At 42.8% G+C, this 13,574-nt stretch overlaps 1 protein-coding gene across 1 annotated transcript in view; it reads left to right on the top strand.

The window, feature by feature from the left end:
- The first annotated feature begins 9,378 nt into the window (after positions 1–9,378).
- sox4b (SRY-box transcription factor 4b) overlaps positions 9,379–13,574 on the top strand; it is a 416,166-nt gene continuing 411,970 nt past the window's right edge. Inside the window, exon 1 of the mRNA XM_078287239.1 lies at positions 9,379–9,390. The gene's annotated coding sequence lies outside the window, so the exon portion shown is untranslated. The remainder of the gene's footprint in view (positions 9,391–13,574) is intronic.

Here is a 13,574-nt window from a genome sequence, read left to right as displayed (position 1 = left end):
GAGGACTGTTAAAAACTCCTGGAAGCACTAAATTAGCAAGAAATAACACTAACTTTTAACTTTTACCATAAAAAATCCATTATCCTAGTTTTGATGAAGTATTTTTTGGGGAGATGAAACTAAAAGTGTTTTCCCATATGGGGCCGAATGGGGCTCCAATTCGGAAGGGAAGGGGTTCACACCATCACCAATAATGTTAAACGGTAACTTTGGTATTTTTCAACCTGGACCCTATTTTCCCATCTTTTTGTGTCTAAGTGACTAAAGGGGACAACAATTTTTGAAATTGGTCCAGTATTGAGCGAGATCGCTTCAGCCGGCAGCCGCGAAACGAGCTGCAATGTAATCCGACGGGGCAAATCACACCGTCAATGTACGTCCACTAAAAGTGCTTGTTTTTGCCACTGACAGGCTCAGATTGTTATTATAAGTGTCTGACAACATTATGGAAAGGACCCTACAGAGAAATGAAACGTTTTTCTTTACCTTTCGCTTGAGCCCCACACTCATTTCAACTTTGACACTTTTTTCTTTACTCATAAAACATTTTTTTTTTTTAATCTTTTTTTTATACTACTGTAATTGGAGATCCAAAATACAAATGCTTAACATGCATTCCATAAATTTATTCCAAATATTTTGAAAGATTGTAAAGATTGAACAATATTAATAATAATTAATAGTTAATATTGAGTTGTTGAGGAATATTGAAAAGGATGTTTAGTGTACACAAAGCCTATTTGTTGCTGTTGGATTGCAGTTTAAGAAAAACATTTGCATTTAGTTTGCAGCAATGTCCTTTTTTTTTTCAACATTTGGCCTTGAATCTTTTATTTTTAAGTAATGTCACATTTAACTCAGGTTGGTTTGCAAAATGACATGCAAGAACATTTTACTACTGTTCTAGTTCACTATGAGAAAAACTAAATAAGCAAAAAAATAGTTTTGATAAAGATGTTTTAAAGTGACAATATTGTCTTCAATCTCATTTGACATAGAAATAGTTTATTTGTATTTTATCCAGACTCCAACATGAATAATTCAGTGGCTCAGTTTGCCCCCAAGCGTCTCAAATTACCCACTTGCTAGGACCACTTTACCCCCACCCTGGCGCAAATTGAGCCAAGGGTCCACTTTGTTTTTAAGTTGTATTTTCAGTCTTCTTTTGTTTAGCTGAATTCTTGCCAGTTCATTTGAAACTCACCATCCTGAAATATGGGTGGAAGCACTTGTTTTAGTTCTGTCTCATTTTTCCTTGTCAAGATAACATTTTGAGTAAAAACTGGCTCATCTTACCCTGCTCTCTCCTACTACCTCTAACTCCCACATTTTGAAAGTATCCGGATTACCATGATGTGCTTCTTTATAATGCATGGCCATGGAGTAGTTCTCATTTGTGGTTCTGATAGCATTTTTACGATCAGCCAACCTTGTCTTTTAGTCTCCTTTTTGTTCAGCAAACATAAAAGCACACGCAAGGCCATTCCAGCATGTATACCTATATCATTTGTACTGTTGCAGTTGGCTGAGGAAAGCACTTTGTCCCTGTAATGCCATGCATTAGTCTCTAAAATAAAGGCTTTTTAACTACTCAGAGAATGCCTTAGATTTGTTTTTCTTCATTGCACTTCAAGTCTGAATACCCCAACTTCCAGAGAGTGCCTCTCTACAGCATGCTGAAGCCAAGGCACCCAGCTAACACGTGACGAACCAGCGACGTAATCTATTCAGACTTTTTGGTCATTTCACGATTTACCATCTGAAGACGTTGTTGTTACGTTCTGTGGTGGTAAGATTATTACCTCCGCTCCCCCGCCTCAGATTTCCTGCATACGACATCGTAATTATGTGCTCCGACAGTTGGTGAGGTATGTCAACTATCAATATGAGCAACCCCAGTGAGGAAAAAGCTGCATTTTGTAGGCTTATTGCAATAAGCCTGTGTTACATTCTTTATCGTGTAGAACGATGAAGACAATCTTAATTTCTGCAAACTGACCAACTGTTACAATCTGAGATGTATATATATATATATATATATATATATATATACACACACATACATATATACTTATATTAATATAACTTAGAATATACATATAGTCTACATGTATATATATACTTAAAATAAATTCTATTAAAATATTTCTAGGTTTCTGTTGTGACTATGTTCATTAGTATTGCTAGTTCTAATGCTATATAAAATGAAACATGCATTCTCAAGTATTTAGTAAAATTTACAATATTAAAATTTATTTCATTTGAAATATGAATAACAGTGATATTACTTCAAAATATGAGAGATTCTAACCATTTTCATGCACAAATTCCAATGGCTGTAATTTTGGAACATCTAATGTAACGTAATTGAAAACATCTGTTAACCGCTTTAAGAAGGTACTATTGACTCTTGTTCTAAAGGTGCACTAAATAAAGGCTAAGAACATCTTTTCCCCAAAAAAACATGACATGTTTCCTCCTTCAATCAAAATCAAGGTCATTTTTCTATATTTTTTCAAACTGATGGAGAGGAGAGTGGAGCCTGGTGTTACTGGCTGGTGGAGAGGAAAGTGTTACGATTGCAGGACAGGGAACCCAAGTGCAAGACACAGACACAGAGACACAGGGAGGCAGGGATAAGGTTAAAATGTAGTTTATTGTAGATGATGATGTGGGGATGGTGATGAGGGGAATGGCGAGGAGAGCTGAGCAGGCTTGGATTGTGAATGGCATGGCTGATGGGGGAGGAAGGCTGAGGCTTGGGAGTGAGGAATGGCTGAGGCTTGGGAGCGAGGAATGGCTGAGGCTTGGGAGCGAGGAATGGCTGAGGCTTGGGAGCGAGGAATGGCTGAGGCTTGGGAGCGAGGCCGGGGAGCGAGGAATGGCTGAGGCTTGGGAGCGAGGCCGGGGAGCGAGGAATGGCTGAGGCTTGGGAGCGAGGAATGACTGAGGCTTGGGAGCGAGGAATGGCTGAGGCTTGGGAGCGAGGCCGGGGAGCGAGGAATGGCTGAGGCTTGGGAGTGAGGAATGGCTGAGGCTTGGGAGCGAGGAATGGCTGAGGCTTGGGAGCGAGGCCGGGGAGCGAGGAATGGCTGAGGCTTGGGAGTGAGGAATGGCTGAGGCTTGGGAGCGAGGCCGGGGAGCGAGGAATGGCTGAGGCTTGGGAGCGAGGCTGGGGAGCAAGGAATGGCTGAGGCTTGGGAGCGAGGCCGGGGAGCAAGGAATGGCTGAGGCTTGGGAGCGAGGCCGGGGAGCAAGGAATGGCTGAGGCTTGGGAGCGAGGCAGGGTGAGCAGACGAGGACACGATGAGACACGAGGGTCCGACCGAGTCAGGCTGGCAGGCGGAACTGCAGGAACACGGAGAGGCAGGTTAGACAGGGAAACAGGTACAAGGAACTGAATGCTGAATAGCAAAGTACAGGAACTAGGAATGGCACTGACGGGTAACAGTCTACGATCTGGATGGTGAAGCATGGCTTATGAAGAGGGCTGATTAGGATGCAGAGCAGCTGTGGAGACCGGGAGCCTGACTCCAGCACACATGAATACAATCACTCAATCAAGCACTCACACACACACACACACACACACACACACACACAGTCTTACTTAAGTCACTTTTGGAGTATTTACCCTATTAAGAATGTATTAACCCTAACCCTAACCCTAACCCTAACCCTGACCCTATTTACATAGACTTACATTCATTTCCTGGAGACTTACCCTAACCCTAACCATAACCACTACTTGCCTAACCCTAAACCTAATCCTAACCTTAACCTAACCCTAACCACTGACTCAAAAATCAGCTTTTTACCAATTGGGGACACGGCTTTTGTCCCCAATTGCACAAGCCGTCCCTAATCAACTGGTCTTAACTCTGGTATGTGTCCCTGAAAGTGACTTAAGTCATACCCACACACACACACAGGCACACAGGGGAAAACACTGGGAGACAGGTTAGACTGGGGCTGAAGCTGAGGTGGAGGGGACTGAGGCAGGCACTGTAACAGAGAGTGAAGCCTGGTGGTATTGGCTGATGGAGAGGAGAGGAGAGTGAAGCCTGGTTTTACTGGCTGATGGAGAGGAGAGTGAAGCCTGGTTTTACTGGCTGATGGAGAGGAGAGTGAAGCCTGGTGTTACTGGCTGATGAAGAGGAGAGTGAAGCCTGGTGTTACTGGCTGGTGGAGAGGAGAGTAAAGCCTGGTGTTACTGACTGATGGAGAGAAGAGAGAAGCCTGGTGTTACTGGCTGATGGAGAGAAGAGAGAAGCCTGGTGTTACTGGCTAATGAAGAGGAGAGTGAAGCCTGGTGTTACTGGCTGATGGAGAGAAGAGAGAAGCCTGGTGTTACTGGCTGATGGAGAGAAGAGTGAAGCCTGGTGTTACTGGCTGGTGGAGAGGAGAGTGAAGTCTGGTGTTACTGGCTAATGAAGAGGAGAGTGAAGCCTGGTGTTACTGGCTGATGGAGAGAAGAGAGAAGCCTGGTGTTACTGGCTGATGGAGAGAAGAGTGAAGCCTGGTGTTACTGGCTGGTGGAGAGGAGAGTGAAGTCTGGTGTTACTGGCTAATGAAGAGGAGAGTGAAGCCTGGTGTTACTGGCTGGTGGAGAGGAAAGAAAAGCCTGGTGGTTTTGGTTGATGGAGAGGAGAGGAGAGTGAAGCCTGGTGTTACTGGCTGATGGAGAGAAGAGAGAAGCCTGGTGTTACTGGCTGATGGAGAGAAGAGTGAAGCCTGGTGTTACTGGCTGATGGAGAGAAGAGAGAAGCCTGGTGTTACTGGCTGGTGGAGAGGAGAGTGAAGCCTGGTGTTACTGGCTGATGGAGAGAAGAGAGAAGCCTGGTGTTACTGGCTGATGGAGAGGAGAGTGAAGCCTGGTGTTACTGGCTGATGAAGAGGAGAGTGAAGCCTGGTGGTTTTGGCTGATGGAGAGGAGAGGAGAGTAAAGCCTGGTGTTACTGGCTGATGAAGAGGAGAGTGAAGCCTGGTGTTACTGGCTGATGGAGAGAAGAGAGAAGCCTGGTGTTACTGGCTGATGGAGAGAAGAGTGAAGCCTGGTGTTACTGGCTGATGGAGAGAAGAGAGAAGCCTGGTGTTACTGGCTGGTGGAGAGGAGAGTGAAGCCTGGTGTTACTGGCTGATGGAGAGAAGAGAGAAGCCTGGTGTTACTGGCTGATGGAGAGGAGAGTGAAGCCTGGTGTTACTGGCTGGTGGAGAGGAGAGTGAAGTCTGGTGTTACTGGCTAATGAAGAGGAGAGTGAAGCCTGGTGTTACTGGCTGGTGGAGAGGAAAGAAAAGCCTGGTGGTTTTGGCTGATGGAGAGGAGAGGAGAGTGAAGCCTGGTGTTACTAGCCGCCCCTATTATTTTCTATGTACAACCCCCACACCGGCGGCGGCTAGGCGCGCGTTGACGCACCGCCCCGCGACACTTCACGCCACTGTCCTATTTCCAGCGTCGCTGCCCCTAAAAAAATGGTTTTTTTTTTGTCCTTTTTTTTTGTCCCACGCTGTGTGTGGTCAGTCGTCTTCCTGTTGACGCTCTGCAGCGCGACGCTTTCTATTCACCATATTCACACGGCGGCTATTTTCCTCTGACGTTACGCTCAGGGTGGGAAGCTTAAATGCTGTTATCAAAAGGATAATGTCATACTGCTGTGTTCCAGGTTGCAAGTCGTATAAACGTAGGGAATCTGACAAATCGTTATCATTTCACCGCTTCCCGATTGATCAGCAACTGAAAAGACAATGGATAGTGAAAATCCGGAGGGACATCGGGCCATATTTCAAGGTAAAACAACATATTTGATAACCCATTAGCTGCTGTTAGACAACAGCTAACGTTAGCATTCAACCACTTCCTAGCTAACATTACCGTTTGATAGTGTTACATGATACGATAGGAAAGGCGTAAATTAATTCTGACATATCAACGCACATCTTGGACACATATTTAGAAATATGTGTTCCAGTGAGCATAATGTCACATAACGTTAGTGACTTAACCAGAACATTTCTGAGGTTGGGTGAAAAGACAGCAAGACAGTTAACGTTACATTGCAAGCTTGATTACATCCGGTGCGTTTTACTTCCAGGCTTATATACCCATCGCTATGACGACCAGTTGCGACGCCACGACGCCGCATGAAACTCAACCGCCCCAAAATGCATTGCGTCTCTTCAGACTGCGGAATGGCGGACTGCGAGGCAGACGGTCCTGGTCCCAAATCTCCGAAAACGTTGCAGCAGATTTACAAACAGGCATTATTTGGATAAACTGACCACATATTGGGAATCTACATGGTTACTTTCTCGCCTGAAAAAATATTAAAACTTAATAAAGTGACATATAGTCGTAGAGCCAAAATTACAACAGCTTTTAGCCTGCTTTAAAATCCCCGCTATCGCTGCCGGCAATGATGCCGATTCTCTCTGACCAATTAGTAGTCTGCAGTGTTTTCACGTCACCTTTTAGTATCGCCTCAGCTCGCTTGGAACCTCGACAGAGGTGCTACCAAAAAAAGTACCAGGTACCAGGTAATATGGTACCTGGTACCTGGTACTTGCCCAATGGAAAACCAAAAAAGGCGAGTAGAGTCGACTCGAGTTGAGCCGGTACCATGCCGTGGAAAAGCGGCATTATATATGGTATGTGAGGTGAACTGCTTTCATTGCTATGCCCTGACGAAGGCTGTGTGTGGCTGAAACAGGTTGGCTTGATTTTATCTGTTCGACCATGAACTAGCCTTTGATTAAAGCTTTTTAATCATATTAAGAGTGCCTTGGATTCGCCTTTTTTTGACAATTCTTGCTTTTCCCCTATTTTTCGACCAAAGAGCACCTTCTTACAGTAGTGTTTTACCCGTCTTAGAACGCCGTAGCCCTCCTATTAGTATCCACCAATGCCACCAATTTGACTTTCCCCACTAGCATACGATCTGTGTATCACGACTCACTCCAGCTACCATATATACATAATTCTAAAAACTTATTTACATCTAAAACCTTAGGAGGCTGCAACTGCTGCTCTGAGCCAATAGGACGGCTGACTCTTGGAACAGCCCGCTCAACATATCAGAAACCCAATTGTATCAACAAATATAGGCTAAACAAATCAACAAACAATCATACCGAGATCTCTCTGGTCTCTATAAAGGCCGATCAGATGACGCAAAACACGCGAGACAATTTGTGCCGCTAAAATGGCTTCACCGGTCTGGCAGTTCTACCAGGTGTCTGAAAAAAGACAATAAATTTGCAAAAATGTTAGGGAGGGACGAGTTGGGAAGAGATGCAAACAGAAGTAGGCCTACATTAGTCTCTTTGTGCGGTCTGTCTCTCGCTCTCTCTCTCGCGCTCTCCCTCTGTGTCACGCTCTCTCTCTCTTTCTCTCTGTGTGTGTGTGTGTGTGTGTGTCGAGCTCTGTCTCACTCACTCTCTCTCTCTCGCTCTCTGTCTAGCTCACTCTCTCTCGCTCACTCACTCTCTCACACACGCGCGCGTGAGGGATATATTTTTTTCCATGCCAAGAAGACGACCGGCTGAATTCCCAAAAAGAAGAACTAACGGTTATTAACGTTATTCGGAATACAGCTGGGTTTCCGAGACAAGCAGATTAGCTGTATATAGGCTACTGTAGGTACTAGTCAGTATCCACTGAGTGGACTGAAAACGATATTATATTATATTATATATATTATTATTATATATACAATATTTACTTTTTAACTCTGACTCTGAATGTTTGCTCCCTCAATCCAGATTAATATTGAAAAATATTTTAGTTTTTATAGTCTCTAAAGTTGGAGTAAATTGATAAAGGCCCTGTGTTTTCCGTCTATTGGAATTGATTTTTGTTGCCTCAGTAGGCCTATATATATTTTATTGTTCTAACTTGGTGTGTTGTGCACATTTAGCTTTTATTCTAATTTTTATTTTATAAAATTGTATTTATTTTATTCCACAGGAAAGCTATATTTGTTAAGCTCTAAGCTGCTCCCAATAACCAAGCGTAGGCTGCTATGGTTTAAGTTGTGTCTCTAAGAGAGAGAGTGGAATATGTTGCACATGTTGCCTGCCAATAAACAGTTGTCAATTCATGATACTTTCTCATCTCTTAATTTTAATACTTAATATACAATGTTGTTAAGAATGTTGTAGTTAAATAAATAAATAATGCTACACGATGAATAGAAGGCTTCAAATAGACCCCGTGATCGGTGATCGGTATCGGCCGATACTGCTTCGGCCCCAAAAATCCTGATCGGAGCACCCTTAGAGGACAGTGTATCACTTCGGCTACCAAATCTCTAAAAACCTATTTATGTCTAAAACTATTTACAGTACCTGCAATCAGAGTCTCAGGTGTCTCTTGGGACGAGGGGGGCTGCTGCTGCTGTCATCGCTGTCCTCTTCCTCTTCCTCTGACTGACGCATCGGCACGTCTCTGTGCCTGGGGAAGGTACAGAAGGGACAGCTAAATCGACGGCTGACTCTGCTGGCTTGGGCAGCCCACTCAGCAGATCATCAAATCAAATTGTATCAACAAACAATCAAACCTGGGGAAGGTGTAGAAGACGGACAGCATCATGTGGCCCTCTGGACTGTAGTCAGTCAACCTCCACCGACCCTCCAGCTCCCCTCTCACAGAGCAGCAGACTGGGGAGATGACCCTGATGAAACGGCTGCCCTCCACCTTGGAAATAAGACCACATTGGAAATAAGAATTTTGTGTAACCCTTTCATGTGCCATCATCTGGGTTCAATGTAAGTTTTTTAACATGTTTGATTTTTTTTTCCCCCATAATAAATTAAATTAATCACCACGATAGGGCAGACGTGGTTCCTGGGATCTGCTTTCAGGGCTGCTGGCTCGACCCTGTCAGGGTGGCTTGGAGTCACAAAGGAGCGAGCTGAAGAGCTGGAGGCTGCTGTGGACATGATCACAGCTGCTGGTGCTTCCATCACAGGACCTAGGGATGGGACAATATATTGAAAATCAATATATCACAATACAAAAATGTGACAATATGTATCGTGGACCAGAAAAATTAATCGCAATATTAGCTATATCTTACTCTGCTGTAGTAATCACAAATGATGAAATTCTGCAGAATCATACTTTGTTGTCATTGAACTTTTATCACATTACATCGTTTTGTGGTTGCAGTGTTTCCCCTACCATAGAAATTTGTGGGTGGGCCCACTAATGTCGGGCCCAGTAATGTTGATCACCCGCCCACTAATCCCTGTCAACAATTACACCAAAGTTTGCCGGCTCTGCAGTGTTTGGCCCCTCAGGCAAATCACAAATCAAGCCTGACATCTACTACCCTACCCCTCCATCTGCCCTACTTTTCACCATTAGATGTCAGGCTACACCACAGAAGGAGAGTGAAGGAATATGTAGCCATCTGTTGTTTGATTGACTGTAACATTAGTTTAATAGGTGGCAGTGGTGGATCTGAATATGGTAGTGAATATGGTGTTAATCTGAATATAGTCATTTAGAAAGTCTCCTACAGACAGCCATCAGTCTCATAACTTCTGAATGCACCAGCACTTTAGAATCATTTTATAGACAGAATGAAGTCTACTGTTTTGTGAAGCTTATGCGGGAATGGCAACACTATGGAGAGTGTCGAAGTGTATCATGTAATAAACATATTGTCCCATCCCTACCTAGTGGTGTGTTCTCCATGTGGTCCTGGGATGGATAGACGAAGGGGGAAGTCAGCAGGTGTGCTTGGAAGGCCCCCTCATGGTAAATCCAAGAATAATCACTGGACTCCGGTGAGGCGGCGGTAGAGGGTGGGGATCACCTGACCGATGGCAAAGATGTTGTCTCTAGTCAGAGGACGGTTCCTTAGGTTGGTCACATACATCAATGTACCATCGAGTCTTGGCGGCCCATGCAGCCCAGCTAAATGGAAAACACGAGTCATGAATTACTTTTATTTAACTGACTACATGCCTTTCTTAAAAACACGAAATAAAAAGGAAAAATAGGAAATTTCATTAGTGATTCAGTTAAAATTAAAGATGTGAAAATACCATATCTAAGCTCAAATATTTAGCACTGTTGAAAAAGAAATCCATGCTCAAGCAACAAAAAGGAGCGACGCAAAATAGCATGCTGAGAGAGAAAGGCGTAACAGTAAAATGGAAATCTATTTATTTTGCTATAAAAACATGAGGTTTTGGTCACTCGACCCTGTGACTTTCTCTCTCAGCAAGCCCAAATATTCAGTAAGAATTAATTGTTGGATCATTGTCAAACACATGAATAACTTTGAAATATTTTTTGTAGACTAAAACTAAGATAATTCTTTGGGTCTAATAATGGGTGCCCTGATGAGATACCCACTGAGATGTGCTATACAAATAAAATGTATTATTATTATTATGTTTTTTTAACATGCCCACAGTTAAGATATTTTTTTCCTGGGATTTGCCTGGATATGCTTTACTAATAAACTGCACTCCAGTGTCAATATCTAAGAATTATAGAGGAGTGTCAATTAGAAAATCTTGTTTGATATCAAATTTCCCTATGCAAAACACTTGAACTAAGATCAAGCCTCTATTTGAATTGTAAAGAGACACAATTACGTAATTAACACCAAAATCCACCCATTTGCTGCTGTTCACAACAATAAAATAAATGACCCCCAGCGGGAACTGCGTGTTTTTACCAATTTACTTACTGTGTCCTTTGAGACATAAATAAATATATAAATAAACAAACTTGATTAACCTAAACTGGCAACACATAACGCTAGCTAGCCAGCATCCAATTCACAGCCAACTCTTGAAAAATGCACCTTTTCACTGTTTTAAGAAATCGTTTTTTAGCTAACATTATGCTAGCTAAACAGACAAACCTAAGCTAACGTTAGCTTGCAGTGGGAATTGATTTAAAAAAGAAAAAAGAAAAAGATCAACCCTTTGGCTGGTAAAATGTCGAGGATTACAACGGTAAAATAAAAAAAAAAAGCACATTTTCACTGTTTTAAGAAATCGTTTTTTAGCTAACATTACGCTAGCTAAACAGTAGCAAGTAGCTAGCTAACATCAAACCTAAACTAACGTTAGCTTGCAGTGGGAATTGATTTATTATTTTTTGAAAATTTGAAATTGAAAAAGATCAACCCTTTGGCTGGTAAAATGTCGAGGATTACAACGGCAAAATAAAAAAAACTAATTGTTTTTCTACGGCTGGTATTTTGACAAATCGTCTCTGTTTTCATCCATGTTATGTAAGATAGCTAACGTTAGGTGAGCTAAAGTTAGCTTGGCTAACTTTGACTCGCCTTATTTTGCCGTACCATGTTTTGTCATGTTATTTTTATTTTTTGAAATAAAACATTTTTAAAATAAAACATTCCCACATTTTGAAATTTGGTCATGTTGCTGAATCAATATGCATTTCTCAGCGAGTGTCTCACGTTTAATTGTGTGTCATTTTTGCGGTCAAACAGTATGTTTTCCATGTTCCATGTACAAACCTAACATTAACCTCTTCAGCCCTAGGCCTATTTCTCAGGCCTCCTGCCCAAAATGACATGCCCAAAATGAATAGAGTATGTCTCCACAACTACAAGGGCTATATGAATAATCTTGGTATCAAAAGAAAGGTAAGACCTGTGAGGTGCAGAAGTGTCAGAATCAATATAGATGTTACTGTGTCAGTAAATTCAGCTAGAACATAGTAAAAAAAGTACATTTTAATTTACGCCTGAAAAAACAACAACATTATTTAGAGTGAATACCACCTTGGAATTATGGCATAGTAGCCCAATTCATCTAGGGAGCAGTAGACCAATATCTGATGAGTACCCTGTGCCAGGATAGATGCTAATAAAGTGAACCAGAGCAATTTTAGAGAGGTTTTAGTACAGGTAGGTCCAGGCGGACCACCAAATGGTGCCATTTGGGTACCTTTCGGTACCATCAGTGCCATTTGACCTTTCTCAGGTACCAGACTGTAAAACTAATTTTATTTCACTGACATATCACTATAGGTATTCATTCCATCCAAATTCAACTGTTTTTGACTTTGAAAATTCACCCAGACCTCTATACATTTTCCCATTCAAAGAAAACCATACAAAGGAAATGAAGTTTGACTCCAGAGCAGATATATTTTAAACATTAGACATAACTGAGAATATAATGAAACATGCAATAAAACCAAACTGTAAAAACAAAGGTAAAAACACAGGTAAAAACAACAATCACTTTTTAGATAAACACAACACGCTGGCAAGAACTTTGAACATCTATCTAACTAATCTATCTATCTATCTATCTAACATCTAACTACATTTACACTAATTTCCGTCGTGCCACTCCTGGAAGCAGTTCTTTTTTGAAGTGAGGCACAGAGGGACCTGGCACTTCCTGCAGTACACAGGTGTCTTCACCCTTAGGATGCCAGCATCCTGGCACCTCCTGCAGTACCTCCTGGATTGGGTAGCATCGGCCCCATAGCACATAGGCATGCTGAGCCTTCTGCAAACTCCAACATTTCTGCAGCAAGCTGCTCCCTGAAAGTCTTCTGGGTGTGTGGCTTTCTCATGGTGGGGTCATTCCTTATCTTATACAGCTCCTTGTGGAGAAGGAAACTGTTCACCACTGCAATGTCCACAAAATGGTAAAAAAAAAGTCTTATACCATTTCATGGTATTGTGGTGGACACTGTAGTAACTAATCAAAGCATTGGACAAATCCACACCGCCCATGCTTCGATTGTAGTCAGCTACAGCGTCGGGAAGAGGTACAGTCTTAGTCTGCCACACACCAGCCTCTTTCACTTTTTGTTTGACAGTCTGTCCACTGAAGGCTTCATGCACTGTAGAGCACATGGTCACTTCACGGGTGTCCATCCACTTCACAAACAGGACTTTGTCTTTCCTTATCCACCACAAATCTCCCTTCTCAGCCTTTTTGGGAAGTCATTCTGCTCAGTCTTTGGAAAACCAATATGATTCTTCCTAATGGTCCCACAACAACCGATGTTTTTGTTGGACAAATCCTCAAAGAGGGCAGGGCTGGTGTAAAAATTGTCCACGAAGAGTGTGTAGCCCCCATCAAGCAGAGGGAATGGCATAAGGTCCATTACTGAGGAGTAGCTCAGACCCTGGCCTGTGGTGAACACACTCTTACCCGTGTACACAAAAAAATTCCATGTATAGGCCGTTGAGGCGTCCGCGAGCACAAACAGTTTGTACCCCCACTTTGTGGGCTTGTCCTTCATGTACTGCTTCATACTGATGCGGGCCTTGGACGCCACCATCCTTTCATCTATGGAGATGTTTTTATACGGCTGGAAATGTGCTTGGCAGGCAGACACTATCTCAGTGTACAGGGGCTTGATTTTGAAGAGTTGGTCATATTCGGCAGTGTTCCTCTTGCGGTCGTTGTCCTCATCTTCTTTTGGGTTGCTCAGGTGCAGCGACCACAAGATGGCTTCAAAGCGGTCCCGTGTCATTTTTTCACTGGGGAAGCGGAAGTTATATGGCCATTCCCTTCTCCAGTAGTCCGCTCTCTGATGAACATTTACAAGGCCTGAGAAA

Source organism: Centroberyx gerrardi, chromosome 12 (genome assembly GCF_048128805.1).
Source record: "Centroberyx gerrardi isolate f3 chromosome 12, fCenGer3.hap1.cur.20231027, whole genome shotgun sequence".
NCBI classification, from domain to species: domain Eukaryota; kingdom Metazoa; phylum Chordata; class Actinopteri; order Beryciformes; family Berycidae; genus Centroberyx; species Centroberyx gerrardi.
The sequence above is the reverse complement of the archived record's forward strand: the minus strand, read 5'-3'. Positions and strand labels throughout refer to the sequence as shown.